The sequence below is a fragment of the Sinocyclocheilus rhinocerous genome, unplaced genomic scaffold (genome assembly GCF_001515625.1).
Source record: "Sinocyclocheilus rhinocerous isolate Xijiao unplaced genomic scaffold, SAMN03320098_v1.1 scaffold1160, whole genome shotgun sequence".
Taxonomy (NCBI): domain Eukaryota; kingdom Metazoa; phylum Chordata; class Actinopteri; order Cypriniformes; family Cyprinidae; genus Sinocyclocheilus; species Sinocyclocheilus rhinocerous.
In genome coordinates, this window is record NW_015635060.1 from 318,307 (window position 1) to 337,966 (window position 19,660).

Genomic DNA, 19,660 nt, shown 5'->3' on the forward strand with positions numbered 1-19,660 from the left:
CTGTCGTCTGGCAGCCCCTCTGCTCGCCCTCAGCCCACCATCATTACGGTGCGAGCTCCGCGGGTCTGCCATCCTCCAGCGTCGCCATGGCTGGAGAATCCCTCACCTCCGCCTCCAGGCTCCGAGGCCCGGACTCCGCCTCGGCCCGTAGACCCAGCGGCTCCACCTCGACTCCTAGCTCCCTTGCCTCAACCGTCACCCATCGATCCACCAGCTCCACCGGGCTCCCTTGTCCCTCCGGCTCCACCTTGGTCGGGCGTCGACCCGCCATCACCTTAGGACTCCACTCCTCCGGCTGCACCTCAGGATCTCTGGATCTCCACCTCCACCTCGGTCGCCAGAGCCCTCTGCTCCACCCTGCCCCCCCGGATCCTCGGCATCCCCCTGGCTCGTTGGCTCTCCGTCTCTGCCTCGGGCTCCTCCGCTACCTGCTCCGCTGCCGTTAGTCGGCCCCCTGGAGTCGGCCGCCATTCCTCCTCCATGGCTCCTCCCTCCATCGGGTCCACCGTTCGTCGACATTATGGCTGTGGCCTGGGTCCAGCTGGGTTCCTCCTGCTCCAAGCCCCTCCTGTCTCCTCCCTGGCTCCTCCCTCCATCATCTCCTCCCTGAACTCTGTCTGCCGGCCCCCTCCCGGACATCCATCCTCCTCCTGAGCCTCCTCCTTAGTTCCTACTTAGTACTGACATAGTTATTGTGCTATGTCAGTATTCTGGACTGTTCTGTGTCGTGTTTTGCCCATGTTTCGGGTCCTGTGTTTCCTTATTTGGTCCTTCCTGTTTCCATTAGGTTCCCTGATTAGTTAATCATTTGTTTCCAGCTGTGTTTATTTAATTATCCTCAATTCCCTGTGTACTTAAGTCCTAGTCTTTTTTCAGTGTAGGCCTCCTTGAGCCTTAAAGATGCATTAGTTCAACTCACCTGCACTCCTTGCAGATTCAGCCAAAAAATACTATTAGTATTTACTAAAGTTGTTAGAAAAAAATCTTTAAAATTATTAAGAATTTTATAGGCATATGTGATATTGAGGGAGAGACTTAAAATAAGTGATGGAATTGTGACCAAAAAAAAAAAAAAGTGATCCACAGCATTTCATATATAAATACACATTTTTAAAAAAGAATGACCCCTTTTACTGTGCAGACACATGACAGGAAAATAACTTAATGATTAGCGAACAATGGCGCCACTTACATCTAATGGGTCACTGAGATTTTATTATGGTTATTTCTAGTCTGACACCATGTGGTAAAGTGGACTTTATAGGCACTCAATGGGCAATAGAGAAACAATAATGTTCAATTTGTAGGGGTGAAATTTTGAGGCTGACCCTTTTTGCCTTGTGCAGCATAATTCTTCAATTCATAATTCTTTTCTGTGTCTCTAAATAATAAATGCTTTAAATATGCTGCTGGTCTTTTTCCATCAAAGACTGCCAGGAGTCATTTAATAAACAAATTGATCAGCTGTCTCAGTGAAGTAAAATCCTTGTAGACCCCTAGGTAAGAAACACAATGCCCTTCAGACCCATGAGACAGGAAATAACTTGAAAAGCAATGAAAGCAGCCAGAACAACAGGTTCTAAGAGTTTAAGGCATGTTCCTGCTGCTGGCATCAACAAAGGATTATGGCGTTACTCTTCTTACTGGAAATTGCTTATTGTAGGCAATTTGATTTAATAGGCTTTAAAAGTACAGATGCTGGATTTCAAAAGCTCTCTTTATATGTTCAAGGATGTGATAATTTTATGATTGACGCACGTTGTTACATATTGTACAGTAATTACAGATTTGGACTTTAAGGGGCTGAAACGGTGGAATCAAATAGAAAAATGTTAGAGTGGTAATTTTTTCATTCAAGCATGTATTCATCAAATCTACAGAAAGATATAATTTAGAAACCTTTTTTTTGCTATCTGCCCAGCACTGCCCAAAATAGTGCTGCTAAATAAAGCATCATTGTAATATCCAAGGCATAATATTTTGTGTCCATGAAATGAAATGGAAAGTACAGGACATGACAATTTGCTGGGTATACTTATATTTGCCAACATCCAGCTTTTCTCCCAAATGCTATGAGAACACAATTAAACTGACATAAACAACTCACCTCACTAACTCATTTCAGGGTTGTCATCAGAGTATGTGCGCGGAGCGCGGAGTGGAGCGGTGTGATTTTGAATGGAGCGAGGAGCCGATTTTTTAAAAGTCGGAGCGTCATGGTTTTCATTCGCTCCAAGAGTGCTCCACCACCGCTTCATCACGAGTACAATTCATGCCCAACGGCCCGTAATATTAACTGCACATTTAGCAAGAATTCACGTTAAACATATTTAGCTAGCTTGATAGAGAAGGATCACTCAAATCAGAAAGAATGTGAAGGCTATGTTGGCGGCAATGGACATACCGGGAAGTTATAGGGTAGTTATTAAGGAATGTGTTTGTTCCCTTTACATACTTATGTTCATGATTTAAACAGGTACAACACTTATTCACACGCAATCGCTCTCTCAATAATGCATTCAAACCAATGTAATCTTATACAGTGCTAGGCTACTCAATCTGCATCCGATTTCGAATGAGCAGAAATCTGTAAGAAATGCAGCGATCCGTAGGTAAAATAACTGACGAAAACGTACTGTTATTTTCATCACAAACAAAATTTGCACTGCAAAAAGCTTCACCTTTTAATGCTGACAACCATGTTATTTTGTCATGTGGTAGGAAAAAAGTTTGCACACTGTTCCAATAATCCACTTTGAAATGCTCCTGTCATTTTATTTATTTTATTTTTTTCTTTTAATATATGTTATGAACAGAACTGTGACATTTCAAACATACTGAAATACTTTAGCCGCGGAGCGACGGTGGAGCGGTGTTTCTGATATCAGTGAGCGAGGCGGGAAATGGTGAACCCGGAGCGGAGCTGGAGCGGAGTGATTATTAAATGCTCGGAGCACGGAGGGGAAATTGTTGCCGCTCCACTCCGCTCACATACTCTGGTTGTCATATTAAATTTAAACCGGCGCATAATTACTATGCTTTATATAGACTGAAGACCAATTTAAAATACTCCTACAATTATTAAAGGGGTCATATGATGCAATTTCAAATTTTCCTTTCTCTTTGGAGTGTTACAAGCTGTTCGTGCATAGATAAGATCCCTAAAGTTGCAAAGACTAAAGTCTCAAATCCAAAGAGATATTCTTTATAAAAGTTAAGACTTGTCCACGCCCTCCTAAAACGCCTCGTTTAAACACGCCCCCACATGTCTACTTCACTGTGTGGGAAGATTTTCATAACACCGCCCAAATGTTCATGCAAAGAAAGAAGGCATAACTTTTATTCTCGCTGTAGTATTGTTGCTGCCGCCATGTCGTGGAGACGCTGTGTGTTTCGTTGTGAAAGCAAAACTGCTTTGTTTGGCCTTCCAAAAGAGGAACGATATCCACTTCTTGTTATGTCTTGTTCTTGTTATGATGTGTGATTTATACACGTTTTAATGCTATGTTTTGTAATTTTGGCGTTGTTTTATTTTTGTAGTACAATTATTTTTCTTATTCATCTCAGAGGAAATACCCCTGATTATAGATAGATAGATAGATAGATATTGCAAACAGGATACAGAATTGCAATGCAAATTTAAATGTGAGAAAGTCTAATTAAAATAAATTGAAATGTTATTTTTTTAGACTAACTTTTTTTTAACGGCATTGTTTCATTCATGCAGGTCATTCAGGCATATATAGATAGATAATTGATTACCTGTGCTGATTTCATTAAATTCCTCTTCCCGTCATTCCAATTCTAATTCTACTTCCTGTGGGTTGTGGCCAATTTAATTCAAATTCCAACTAATATCGCCCAACTAGCAAACCTGCTCACACACAAAGATTCACAGGCAGACAGTGTTTGCAGTTGGCTAAAAAAGGGATGGGCTGCTCTCCTGACTCTTTTTTGGAATCTAGGGCTGACACAGAGACAGGTGTGATTTCTCAGGACACCTATTTCACTGATATCTGTCAGGTAGAGGAGACTTTTTATGGATGGTATTTTCAAAAAGAAGAAGAAGAATTAAAACACACACACATACAGAACCTTTACAACCTGCTTAGTGACATGTGCTTGGATGAAATTAAATTTGTGATTATCGGCGCATACCGCAGTAGTTTCAAATGAAATCAGTGCTTGTGGGGATCCCTTAGTCTTGTATGAGCCAAAATAAAGTCTTTCTCCTGGTGACATTCATGGCTGAATTGGTTGGTCTGAGCTGGTCTTGCAGAATGACATTCTGTTTGGTGGAACCGTGCAGACAGAGACTGATGAACCAGATCTTAGCGACACAAGGGAATTAAACCGTCTGACATTTGATTGCCCATTCACACCACTGGTCAACCAATGTTGGTCCGTGAACAGTAAAGCAGCAGTATTTACCTGCTGAAGGAGATTGTTATTGTCCACAACTAGGTCTTAAATTGGACAACACTGACTTAATTTAGTAATAGTATGCTGGAAAAGGTCACTGTTTTTTAATCTTGAAATTGTCAGTAGCTAAATTCACATTGTGCCTGCACACACAGAGTATTTAGACATTAATAAGGTACTATACTGAATGATGTTTACTGTTCTTGGCAGCTGTCCCATTAGGGTTTCTACTGGTGCTGTGAGGACTAAAAATAGCACAAACTACAGCTTAAGGCGATGGCAAATAATATGACATACAGACACTTATGCAACACACTTATTTGCTGTTCTCTAAATCATAGACTAGGTAGGCTTGTGGCTGCAACTGTGCACCACAGGGAAATGATCCACATTCAATTATTCATGAGCGGCTATGTAACACAGGTCACTTGGGAATTCTTTACATACCTGACACTGCACGAGGTAATCTCTCACCTGAACAGTAAGAGGAGTTTGTGCTAATTCAGAGACACTGCATAAGCAATATTCTAACAAGTTCTCATGTGTATTTCACTTGAGATCCTGAGAGCTTGAGAGCTCAGAAAAAGAAAAAGAAAATCATAAAATTTGTGCTATAGCTTGATCTTTGCACTGCAGACAGAGTAGGTTTTATATTACAATTATTGTCAAATGTTAAATTATATGTGATATAATAGTTGTCTCTTGAACTGTGAAAAATGCATTTTACAAACAGGACTTGTATGTACTTTATGCTTTTAAAATGATCATTGTGTGCAGTGACAGGAAGCACCTGTGCAAAAGTACTGTAATTACAGTACTGCTCTCTTGATGATTCTGTCTCTTTCAAAATTAAACTCTTTAAATTAAAATTATGAGTCATTTAAATTAAATTCAAACTTTCCCTTCAAATGGCTTATACAGTTAACAAATACACAGGTACACTGATTTTATTAAAAACTATATAATGTGACAACAATGTATATGGTTTTTCAGAAAATAGCACAAAACAGTTTGAACTTTGTAATATAATACTACTGTAGTCTACATATGTTACAGTGAATGCATATAAAATAAATACTGCATCACATTTTAGACAATTACAGTCACAGTTGGGTTGCAGGAACAAGGAGATCTGTTTGCAGCAGTCGTTCTTTATTTATAAACCAAAACATGCAGGCTACAAGATAACCAGAGAAAAAGAGAACAGATAAAGAACAACTGAAAATGAGGTCTATATATACACAGAGACAAATTAAGAACTATATGATAGATATGCAGAGGCGGACAAAGTACTCAACTCCATTACTTGAGTGAAAGTACAGATACCGCTGGTCAAATATTACTCCATTACAAGTAAAAGTTGTAAAGACAGATTTTTACTTAAGTAAACGCATCACCCCAAATTCTTCCTCGTCGGCTTTTCCCACGTTTTCACAGCAGATCTATTAAGAACAGGCTTGCTCTGCAGTGAGTGATGCGGGCCAAAGAGCAAGGCAGGAGGAGAAGAAGAGAGTAGTTGAATTGTTAAAGTGCTTGATAGGGACTCGCAACGGAGGCAGGAATCTAACCTATCCTAATGTGTGTGCGCGGCTGCGCGCCATGAGTGTAGAATGAGTAAACACTTTTTAATAAAACGTAAATTCGTCCACCACGATTTTTTATCCAAGTCAAGTCAAGTGTGTTCATAGAGGTTTCCATGGGCCAATGCGAAATGGCAGGTGCACATTTTCTACTTAGATACTGCTGGAAATGCTGGTGTTATGGGGCATTCTATTTATTATTTTAGGATTTTTTTGTTTGCCTCAGTGAACCATTTCTATTAATATATCCTAGTCAAACTCATTCCATATCAGCAGAATAGTGTGGTATAGAAACTCTGTCCATGTAGAACAGGTTCTGAATGAATTATAAATACTGATACCTGGTGGCCAAAAGCAATAGCAAAAGTAAGTAGCAAAAAGGTCAGTATTATTAAATTGCAGACAAAGATTTTGGATAGCTAGGTTGGCTTGCATGCTTGGTACAGAATGGGTGCGGTAGGGGGACCAACCTCATGAATATTTATAGGTTGTATAGAATTTATAGGGCCTAAAATTGCTAGCAGTCAGTGGTGTATAAAGTAGCTGAAAGCCATACTCAAGTAAAAGTACAGATATCTTACCAGAAAATGACTTTGTTAGAAGTTGAAGTCACTGTTTAGAATATTACTTGAGTAAAAGTCTTAAAGTATGTGATATTTATTGTACTTAAGTACAAGTAAATGCAAAATGGAAAAGAAGCAAACAAATATATATATATAAAAAAATGTTCATACACAGCTTGAGTAGCAAGATTGTGTTCAGTTTTAAGAATAAGAAGCACTTCATCTTAGTGTCTTTCATTCCAACATAAGAAAACATTTCTGGAATCTGCATCAGAAATAGCATTTAGATGTATTTACACAGTTTAATGCATCTCAGAAGGGACATGGATGCATTTAAACTGCAATTACAGATGCATAAATAGGCCTAATGTTTTGTTTTGAACATAAAACGTAGAATACTGATATTTGAAATAATTTAAAACATGAAAAAAATTGTCGAAATGTGAAATTAAAACCGCCAGTAGGTGACAGCAAGTGACTGTAAATGAGTGAGTCATTCATTCAACCGATTCATTCAAACAACTGATTCATAAAGAATCAAAGCATTTGACTGTGTTAATGAGTGAATCACTGAACTGGTGACATGGTTTTCCTTGATGAGGCTGAGGGGACGGCCGACCATGGTGGAGCTCTGGTAAGCTGTGGCGAGGTGGCCAAAAGTGTTGCAAGATAATTCCCCCACACCATTACACCACCAGCAGCGGCATGAACTGTTGATAAAAGGCAAGATGGATACATGCTTTTATGTTGTTTATGCCAAATTCTGATCATACCATTCCAAATGTCTCAGCAGAAATCAAGACTCATCAGAACAGTCAACCTTTTTCCAATCTTCTGTTGTTCAGGTTTGGTATATATGTAATCCAGTGGCGGGCCGTGCATTTTACACCTAGGCCTTCAGTGGCAACTCTAGTGGTTTTTCATCTTCACGAGTCTTTCACAGAACCGGTGCCGAGGAGGTGTGTGGTTGTTTTTCGCAGTCATTAGGACTACGGTTTTTAGATTTACTAAATATAGTAGGCAACAATAAAATAATTCATACAAGACGATGAAGAAAAGTGTGTTTTAACATACCGATCTGTGACTCTCATCTCCCCGCTGGTCTGCCTCTGCCAGCGGCGCCGGTTAATATTTAAGCTAACAGACGCCTGCAATGTTGATTCTGAAGGCCTTAAGGCAGATTTCTTTGACCCTGGCAACACGATTGCTGAAATATGATTGGATAAAAGCTCTAATATAAACATACACTGCTGGAAGCAGTGCAACCAAGAGAAAAGCTATGAACTGAAGAGAATAGACTATTGGAAATAATTTAATACACATTCATGGAAAAATATATTAAAACTAAATCAGTGATTCTGATAGTGTTTAGGCCAGCAGAGAAGGCTTTGCTGGCCCTGACGGCCCACCACTGATGTAATCACTGTGAAAAGTCAGAATAAATAAATAAATTAATTTAAAAAAAAACTTCTCATGCAGTATTTAAATAACTGGGGTTGGGTCCTGTCACTGAGGCCATGTCCACACGTACACGGGTATTTTTAAAAACGGGTATTTTCCTTCTTCCGTTTTTAAAAAAATCTCCGTCTACATGAAAACGCAAACGCATGCTATGAAGCACTGTCAAGAGCATGCCAAACCAACAGGTGGCGACATCTCAACCGTAAAGCCATGTTGGCCAATCAGAAGCCTGAAAAAGTTTCCAGTAGGCGGAAATAACAGCGCAGGCACCGACGTCACAAGCCAAAAACTCCGGTTTCGCTATCTACACGACAACACTGCAACCGGAGTTTTTGAAAATCTTCACCCTGGCAGGCGTTTTCAAAAATGTTCGGTTTCAGTGACCTGGTGCTGCGTTTGCGTGTTGACGAATGGCCAAACCGCATAGAAAAAGCTGCGGTTTTAAAAATAACCGCGTTCGTGTGGACAGGGCCTGAGTCACTTGCGCCTCCAGATACAATCACCGCTCCCGCACGATCACAGTCACCTGAGTATTAACTGTTTGCACCTGTCACTCCTCAATCAACGCACGCTTAAAACTGGCTTCACATCCTCACATCCTCACATCCTCGTCTGGTCTTGTTGTTACCTTGTGACACCAACCTGGATTTACCAACCTGAGGATTGTCCTCTGCTATCCTTCCATTCCTTCATTCCCGTTTGGATTACTCTCACCACGTTCCTGCAAGGGATAAGAAAGATTCTGTTACCAAGAAAGCTAAGTGCTAATCAGAACTCTGTTTACTTTGAACTCACCTGAGCATATTCTTCATTTGTTGTCATCTGGCACTTCTGTGATATAAACCCATTTATACTTACCTCTGTTTTTATACATTTCTACTTACCTCTGTGTCTCTGTTGACCATTGGGTTCAGTCCTGTCCCATCCGTCCTCCATGCTCTACAGTGAGTTCCATTCAGCTTCTCCCCAAAATAACTCATCTTCACCTCCTTCAAGTGCAATTAATCAAACAAAATAATTTCCTTCCAGTACATGCCCTCATTGACTCGGGGTAGTCAGAAAACTTAATCTCACTAAAAGCCCTTCATCAATTACAATAAAACTCTGTCTATTCACACCATCCAGGGAAGACTGCTAGGGCGTGGAAAAGAGACTCACTGCACCCCAATCATCACTCTCCATGTGGGCTGCTTACATCGTGAGGAGATATCTTTTCTGGTGCTGGAGGGTTCTACAGTGGATATCATCCTGGGACACCCATGGCTTTCCAAGCACTCTCCAGACGTCCAGTGGAGATCTAGAGAAATCACGAGGTGGAGTGAATACTGCCTAAAGAATAGCATTCATGAGGTTCCTGGTCCATCCTGTTCAGTGATTCCAATCCTCCAACTCAACTCCATCAGTGTCGAAAGTCCCAAACCGGAGAGAAAACGAAAAATACCTCAGGAATACCGGGCATTCCAGGATGTCTTAAGCAAACAAGCCGCGACTAAACTTCCTCCGCATCTGCCATGGGACTGTGCTATCGACCTGCTGCCTGGTGCGACTCTTCCCAAAGGAAGAGTTTACCAGTTGTCCATCCCAGAGCTCAAGGCCATGGATGAATATATCCAGGAGGCTCTTAAACAACAATTCATCCAACCTTCAACATCTCCCGCTGCATCCAGCTTTTTCTTCATGGATAAAAATGATGGAGGCTTGCTCGGTATTGATTACCGCATTCTGAACTCTCAAACCATCAAATTCTCTTATCCATTGCCAATGGGCTCTGCTGCCCTCGAGAAACTACATGGAGCTCGCATTTTTCACTAAGCTGGACCTGCGAAGCACCTACAACCTCGTTCGCATTCGGGATGGCAACGAGTGGAAGCCTTCATCACTCCCTCCGGACACTATACACGGGTATTTTTATAAACAGAGTTTTTCCTTCTTCCGTTTTTAAAAAAATCTCCGTCTACATGAAAACGCAAACGCATGCTATGAAGCACTGTCAAGAGCATGCCAAACCAACAGGTGGCGATATAATCTCAACCGTAAAGCCATGTTGGCCAATCAGAAGCCTGAAAAAGTTTCCAGTAGGCGGAAATAACAGCGCAGGCACCGACGTCACAAGCCAAAAACTCCGGTTTCGCTGTCTACATGATTACACTGCAACTGGAGTTTTTGAAAATCTTCACCCTGGCAGGCGTTTTCAAAAATGTTCGGTTTCAGTGACCTGGTGCTGCGTTTGCGTGTTGACGAATGGCCAAACCGCATAGAAAAAGCTGCGGTTTTAAAAATAACCGCGTTCGTGTGGACAGGGCCTGAGTCACTTGCGCCTCCAGATACAATCACCGCTCCCGCACGATCACAGTCACCTGAGTATTAACTGTTTGCACCTGTCACTCCTCAATCAACGCACGCTTAAAACTGGCTTCACATCCTCACATCCTCACATCCTCGTCTGGTCTTGTTGTTACCTTGTGACACCAACCTGGATTTACCAACCTGAGGATTGTCCTCTGCTATCCTTCCATTCCTTCATTCCCGTTTGGATTACTCTCACCACGTTCCTGCAAGGGATAAGAAAGATTCTGTTACCAAGAAAGCTAAGTGCTAATCAGAACTCTGTTTACTTTGAACTCACCTGAGCATATTCTTCATTTGTTGTCATCTGGCACTTCTGTGATATAAACCCATTTATACTTACCTCTGTTTTTATACATTTCTACTTACCTCTGTGTCTCTGTTGACCATTGGGTTCAGTCCTGTCCCATCCGTCCTCCATGCTCTACAGTGAGTTCCATTCAGCTTCTCCCCAAAATAACTCATCTTCACCTCCTTCAAGTGCAATTAATCAAACAAAATAATTTCCTTCCAGTACATGCCCTCATTGACTCGGGGTAGTCAGAAAACTTAATCTCACTAAAAGCCCTTCATCAATTACAATAAAACTCTGTCTATTCACACCATCCAGGGAAGACTGCTAGGGCGTGGAAAAGAGACTCACTGCACCCCAATCATCACTCTCCATGTGGGCTGCTTACATCGTGAGGAGATATCTTTTCTGGTGCTGGAGGGTTCTACAGTGGATATCATCCTGGGACACCCATGGCTTTCCAAGCACTCTCCAGACGTCCAGTGGAGATCTAGAGAAATCACGAGGTGGAGTGAATACTGCCTAAAGAATAGCATTCATGAGGTTCCTGGTCCATCCTGTTCAGTGATTCCAATCCTCCAACTCAACTCCATCAGTGTCGAAAGTCCCAAACCGGAGAGAAAACGAAAAATACCTCAGGAATACCGGGCATTCCAGGATGTCTTAAGCAAACAAGCCGCGACTAAACTTCCTCCGCATCTGCCATGGGACTGTGCTATCGACCTGCTGCCTGGTGCGACTCTTCCCAAAGGAAGAGTTTACCAGTTGTCCATCCCAGAGCTCAAGGCCATGGATGAATATATCCAGGAGGCTCTTAAACAACAATTCATCCAACCTTCAACATCTCCCGCTGCATCCAGCTTTTTCTTCATGGATAAAAATGATGGAGGCTTGCTCGGTATTGATTACCGCATTCTGAACTCTCAAACCATCAAATTCTCTTATCCATTGCCAATGGGCTCTGCTGCCCTCGAGAAACTACATGGAGCTCGCATTTTTCACTAAGCTGGACCTGCGAAGCACCTACAACCTCGTTCGCATTCGGGATGGCAACGAGTGGAAGCCTTCATCACTCCCTCCGGACACTATGCGTACCAGGTTATACCATATGGTCTGTCCAACTCCCCCGTCAGTCTTCCAGAACTTTATGAACAATTTGTTCCGGGAGTTCCTTCACCAGTTCGTAATCGTCTACATCGACAACATTCTGATATACTCCCGGAACCTGGCCGAACATCACCACCATGTCGAGCAGGTCCTACAGAAGCTAAGGGGAAACCGACCCAAGTCTCTGTCCTTGAACCTCGAAGCCTTCAACGCCTTTAATAACCTCAAGGAAGCCTTTTGCTCCGCTCCTATCCAAGCTCATCCAAATCCCAACCTGCCGTTCGTGGTAGAGGTACAGTGGGGAAAATATTTATTTGATCCTCTGCTGATTTTGTAAGTTTGCCCACTTACAAAGAAATGAATGGTCTGTAACTTTTATGGTAGGTTTATTTTAATGGATAGAGACAGAATACCGACCAAAAAATCCAGAAAAAAACACATTATATAAAGGTTAGAGATTGATTTGCATTTCAGTGAGTGAAATAAGTAATTGATCCCCAAGCAAAACATGACTTAGTACTGCAGAAACCCTTATTGGCAAGCTAGAAGCTTGGTGAAAAGGAGACAACTGTTGGCGCGATTATTCGGAAATGGAAGAAATACAAAATAACCATCAATCTGCCTTGGTCTGGAGCTCCGTGCAAGATCTCGCCTCATGGGGTAAGAATGATCATGAGAAAGGTGAGGGATCAGCCCAGAACTACATGAGAGGAGCTTGTTAATGATCTTAAGGCAGTTGGGACCACAGTCACCAAGCAAAACATTGGTAACACACTACGCCGCAATGGACTGAGGCAACAAAGGAGTGACTCAAGAAGAAGCACATTAAGGTCATGTACTGGCCTAGCCAGTCTCGAGACCTCAATCCTATAGAAAATCTGTGGAGGGAGCTGAAACTTCGAGTTGCCAAACAACAGCCAAGAAACTTTAAGGATTTAGAGAATATCTGTAAAGAGGAGTGGATCAAAATTCCTTCTGAGATGTGTGCAAACCTGATGACCAATTACAAAAAACATCTTACCTCTGTGCTTGCCAACAAGGGTTTCTGCACCAAGTACTAAGTCATGTTTTGCTTGGGGATCAAATACTTATTTCACTCACTGAAATGCAAATCAGTTCTTAACCTTTATATAATGTGTTTTTTTCTGGATTTTTTGGGTTGGTATTCTGTCTCTATACGTTAAAATAAACCTACCATAAAAATTATAGACCCTTCATTTTTTTTGTAAGTGGGCAAACTTACAAAATCAGCAGGGGATCAAATAAATATTTTCCCCACTGTAGATGCCTCTACGATAGGAGCTGGAGCAGTCCTTTCTGAACGCAAGGGAGAGCCTCCTGACCTTCATCCATGTGCCTATTCTCCAAGAAGCTAACCCAAGCGGGGCAGAACTACGACATCGACAATCGTGAGTTGTCGGCCATCAAGCTGGCCCTGGAGGAGTGGAGGCATTGGCTGGAGGGAGCAAACCACCCATTCTAAGTTATCACTGACCATAGAAATCTGGAATATCTACATGAAGCCAAACGTCTCAATCCCTGCCAGGCTAAATGGGCCTTGTTCTTTACCCACTTTGACTTCACCATCATCTATAGACCCGGTTCGAAGAACATCAAGGCTGATGCCCTGTCCTGTGTTCATCAACCTGATCAGCCATCTCCTCCTGACTCAATTCTCCCTCCAGCCATGATTGTGAGCCCTATCCAGTGGGCATTAGAAGAACAAATCCAAATCGACTCACAAAATGAACCTGCTCCGTTCTGAGGTCCAGAAGGTAAGACGTACGTCCCTTCATCTTTGCGCTTAAACCTTCTGGACTCACTTCATTCATCTCTGGGAACTGGACTCCCAGGCAGCCAGTGGACCCTCTCGCTCCTCCAACATCGATATTGGTGGCCCAACATGGCCAGGGAGGTCTACCAGTTCATCAAAGGCTGTTCGGTCTTTGCCATCACTAACACTCCTCGTCAGCTCCCACAAGGCAAACTATTACCGCTTCCCATACCTTGTAGACCTTGGTCCCACATCGGAGTTGACTTCACAGATCTGCCCAACTCCGATTCCAACTCCTGCATCCTAGTGGCCGTGGGTAGATTCTCTAAAGCCTGTAAACAACTACCCCTCAAAGGACTGCCGATGGCTTTCGAAACAACAGAGCTACTATTCCACCATGTCTTCCGCAACTTCGGCATCCCGGAGGACATCGTCTCTGATCATGGGTCCCAATTTACCTCGAGAGTATGGAAGTACTTCTTCAAACTCCTCGGAGTGACCGTCAGCCTCTCATCCGGATATCATCCCCAAACCAATGGCCAGACTGAAAGAAAGATTCAGGAAATTGAAAGATACCTCCGGGCCTACTGCCATCAGAACCAACACAGCTGGAGCCATTTCTTCGCTTGGGCTGAGTATGCCCAAAACTCCCTCCGTCAAGACACCACTGGCCTCACACCATTCCAATGCATACTCAGTTTCCAGTCTCCTCTCTTTCCTTGGATGGAGGAACCATCTGAGGTTCCAGCTGTGGACCACTGGTTCCGAGCAAGCGAGAGGGTATGGGACGCCCACATCCATCTACAGCGAGCAGTTCAGAGACACAAGAGACATGCAGACGCCAGACGTACCACCACTCCTCTTTACCACCCTGGAGATAAGGTCTGGCTCTCCACCCGTGACATCGGTCTCTGACTGCCCTGTCGTAAGCTGAGTCCCCACTATATTAGTCCTTTCACCATCTTGAGGCAGATCAACAATGGGGTTGGTGGACAAGTCACCAATCAATTACAACTCCCATCTCAAAACAGCATTCACCCTACCTTTCACTTCTCACTCCTGAAACCATATGTGCCCCTGGACCACAAAACCAGTCATAATAGTCCATTTTTGGAAATTTTGGAGCTGAATAAATATGCTTTTCATTGATATATGGTTTGTTAGGATTGGACAATATTTTGCCGAGATATAACTATTTGAAAATCTGGAATCTGAGGGTGCAAAAAAAATCAAAATACTGAGAAAATTGCATTTAAAGTTGCCCAAATGAAGTTCTTAGCAATGCATGTTATATTGTGGCGAGTATCCCGAGTCCAGATTAGCGTCGCCCTGGAAACGCCGCTGCCACACTGATCACCGACGCACAACACCTGTGCGCGATGAGTGGCGCACCTGGAGCTCGTTCCCGCTGGCCTTAAAAGCCAGGAGAAGAGACACCAGCGGTGATGGAGCGGCGTCCGCTCGAAGGTGCACCAGGCAGCAGACCGGCGGTCCCCGACTTTGCGGATGAGCCAATGCCCACGGAACCCCCGGCCCCGACGGCCCGGGCCTGGATGGCGGGGGGTTTCCTGCACCAGGACGGACTTTCCCCGGGCCCCAGCAGGATGGTAAAACTAGAAGGGAAACCAGTACAGGCCTTCTTGGATTCCGGCAGTTCAGTCACCCTCGTGCAACCGTCCCTGGTACGACCAAGGCCCGAGCAGAAATCCAAGTTGCCGCTGACGTGTGTGCACGGAGACACCCGCTATGTACCGGCCCGTACAGTGCGGATTTCAGCAGAGCCCGGGACCTGGGCCATCGAGGTGGGCATTGTGCCGGATCTCCCCGTACCTCTGCTCCTGGGACGGGACTGGCCGGCGTTCCAGAAGCTCCTCCTCGGAACCAGGACGCCAGTACCTGGCGTCGGGGACCACCCAGCCCAAGGCCGGCCTACCTAGCGACGGACAGCGAGAGAGAGGATGAGTGTCAGCCCGCTAACCTACCGTCTGTCTACCTTGATGTGTTTTCCCAGGTCACGACCGGGGGCTCGTTCGGAAGGGAGCAACGCGAGGACGATCGCCTGCGGAACTGCTGGGATCAAGTGCGCCGCATTGATGAGGTAGACAGGCTCCCGGGCCCCCACCCCCTCCCTCATTTTGAAATACGAAATGGTCAATTAAGGTTTAGTAATAGTAATTAAGGTTTGATATATTTACGGTAATAAATTTACAAAATATCTTCATGGAGCATGATCTTTACTTAATATCCTAATGATTTTTGGCATAAAAGAAGAATCAATCATTTTGACCCATACAATATATTTTTGGCTATTGCTACAAATAAACCCGTGCTACTTAAGACTGGTTTTGTGGTCCAGGGTCACTAACTACTAATACTAACCCTGTAGACCAATCCATCTACAGAGTCAACACTATCCTAGACTCCAGGTAATGAGGTAGCCTCCTGGTTTACTTGGTAGACTGGGAGGGGTATGGCCCTGAGTATAGGTCCTGGGTTCCTCAAGATGACATGTTAGATCCCTCACTGCTAACAGAATTCCATGAACTCCATCCAAACCATCCAGCACCCAGAGGCAGAGGTCGCCCTCGTCATCAGTTACGTGCATCAGGAGCTGCACGTGGAAGAGGGGTACTGTCACGGAGTCACCTCTGCTGCCAGATCCAATCACTGCTTCCGCACGATCACAGTCACTTGAGTATTAACTGTTTGCACCTGTCACTCCCCAATCAACGCACGCTTAAAACTGCTTCACGTCTTCACATCCTCGTCTGGTTTTGTTTTTACCTAGTGACACTAACCTGGCTACTTACCCTGTGGATTTACCTTCCTGAGGATTGCCCTCTCCTTCTCCTTCCGTTCCTTCATTACCGTTCTCTCACCACGTTCCTGCAAGGGAAAAGAAAGACTCTGTTACCAAGAAAGCTAAGTGCTAACCAGAACTCTCAGTTTACTTTGAACTCACCTGAGTATATTCTTCGTTTGTTTTCATCTGGCACTTCTGTGAAATATACCCATTTATACTTACCTTTGTGTTCTCCGTCTGTTAATACCTGACAGGTCCAAGTCTACCTTGTTGAGTCCTGTTTTTAACCAGTTGAGTTTGAGTGGGAGATGTTTATTAATAAAGACCAAAGTATCCAAGTCCAAGTCCTGAATCTAAGTACTTCAACTCAAATACAAATAATATATTTAGAAAAAAATATATTACAATTTACATTTTAATTATAAATCTATATTATGACTACATTTAGAATCAGCATTTTGTTTGTAGTCTGCATCAGCTCAGAGCAGGTAACATTACTGTCACTCGGCCCAGACAGCAGAGGAGTGTCTCGTGTCTGCCATGAACATCAGGCAAAAGTTCAAAGCAGCTAATGTTCTCACAAGCTGCTTTAATTGGCTGGGTTTTCCTACTCCTACAGATTCCTGTCATATACCTTTCAGCCTACTTTAGAAAATGACCACATCTCCACCTGCTTTTACTTTTACAGAAAATCTAAAATGGGTTATTTTACACCATTGTCAAGCTATCAGTCATTAAGCTGTTAAGTTTCAGAATGCCTGTAAACTTTAGAACATGCTAATCTGATCACCAAATAATGACAAATATGATGGTACAGAATTTGAAGCTTGTCTGTTGGGGACAGAGGTCCAGAACCCTTGAGTGGTTCAAATGTTGCCTGACCTAATTATGCAGATCAATTTTGCTCATCTGTATCCAGGCAAAAGAAGTTTATATGTTAATTAACCATAGATGCAAAGATAGCAAAACTAGAAGCAGGGAGAGATGGAAATGCCTCATAATGAGTTCTGGCTTTGGGCAATTGAGAATTAGTGATATTTAATAACCTTTATATTCAGTAATAAATGAAGTGTGGATGTGTACAGTAGGTATTCATGTGTAAGACTACAACTGCCCTTTGATTGTTTAAATGTTCAATTAATGACCTTTGTATTTAAAAAGCAAATTCAACTGCTCAGGGGCAACATGCACTATCTTGAGCAAAAAAAAAAAAAAAAAAACTAAAAAAAGAAAGGAAAAAAATATTTTTAGTGACTTGCAACCAAGTGCACCACATTTACTTCTGCATTAAGTCATTAAGATCGTCATTGGATCATAGACTGAAGTTCCTTTACAAAACAAGAATGTCATGCATTTATTGTGTTGTATGGACTACAGTACAAGAGTAAATCCCAAATTTTGTTTTATGCTTCAACATGATTGACCTCAGTCCAAAAAGAAATGAGTGTTCTTATCCTGCAATACAAAAACAAGAGCCTAAATGTATCCATAAAACACATCCATCTCGAAACATACAGATTGGCACAGATATGACAACAGAAATGCAAGCCAACTTCTTCATTTGGCCACAATTTCACATTTACATCACACCGTATGTCCTGTCTGGCAAATGCACCTGGGAAAGAATCTCTTTGTATGTGTGATCCATCTCTGACAATCATTTAGGTATATATCCACAAACCCAGCACTGACTTTATTCAGAAGAGACACATAATTGTACGGTTGTCATACGTTGTAGGTGCATTGAAAATCTCCTTGGTGTAACCACTGCTATCAGTTTGCTCAATGTAATTACGAAGTATGATTTGTCAATGTAAGTATCAAAACTACACTTTGAGATATGCCTCATGTTTTCACCAGTCAAAACTTGATTATTTAAAAAAACATAAAATAGAATGACTTAAAAATAGGAATGTGGTAAGAACAACTACATGTGCAAGGAAGGCAGCATGAGCTGTTTTGAATAATGTGAGGGATAGACTGTTCCTCTGGGTTGTTGATTAAAGCGAAGTATAGACTTTCTATGGTTGTTTCTTTATGATAATTTCACAATACACCAGGGCACCATGGGCACACAGCAGGGAGTTGTAATGAGCAGAGCAGCTTTTGGCTTTGGGCATGAACACCAATCCAGCATCAATAGGGTCATATGGAGAGTTTCTGCTTTCAGAAAGTCAAAAGTTAGAGGTATAGTACAGGGAACAGGACAAACAATTGCTTTTCAAAACTAACAAACAAAACTTTCTCAAAACTAACCACAAAATCAAATGTTTAACTCAATTGTACAAACCTCTTGAAATTCCTATATATGTAATTTAAACAATAAATAATTGTGTAACAGGGGAGGGAAAAATGACCTGATATGTACATGTTTAATTAAGATAAACAACATATATTACGAGAAATACATTTACATTATAGACACTGATACCTGTTTCATATAATCACATTGTGATGCTGGTGCTTTAAGGTTTCAGCGATTCAAGATAACGTTTGAGATTTAGTCTCGCGAGTGCGAGTGTGGGAGTAGCCGAGTTGTACTACTTTGCTTGTGTGCTTGAGAGACAGAAGTGATATAAACTGTATAAAACGCCTAAAAGGTAATAAATATTCACTTGTATTCGTGTCATATTCCATCAGCGAGTAATATACAGAGGCGATTGTTTGGTGATTTGCAACGATTGATGAGGATTGATTGCGAGCTCATGTGGAGAGAGTTTTGTTTGTCTCAAATTCGTTGATGAATCATAGAGCGTAAGTGTTGCATTTGCTTATTTCATAATATAATATGCTATGAAAATTGTATACAGTGGGAAACTATTTGCTGTGTAATAGTTCAGTAATGCTTTTCTCGTTGATTATCAGAGCGGCGATATAGCGCTGAGTAGGCCCTCTGTGAGATCCGGATTGTGTTCATTAATACAGGGTGAGTGATTATTGTTTTATATTGAAGTGTTTGTATTATTTTGTACATTTTATGCAAGTATTTTGAAACGTATGTAACTTGGGTTCATGTTGAATTACTTGTGTTCCAAATTCAAGATTAATCTGTGGTAAAGCTAATACTGTGCTACTGTGCGTAATTCAGTGATAATTCGAATGATGCATGTGGCCTTATGTGTGCATCTGTATTTGTTTTATTTTCACCACAACATTTATCCATTATTTTGATTTCAAAATTAAACATTGTCAGTGAAAATGCTTTTTCAGCATTGCAATTCTTTTTTTTACACAGTACAGTAATACACAGACATGTTTAAACACAATAAATATAAACAACACATTATTCAATGCTTTTTACTTTTGCATTTA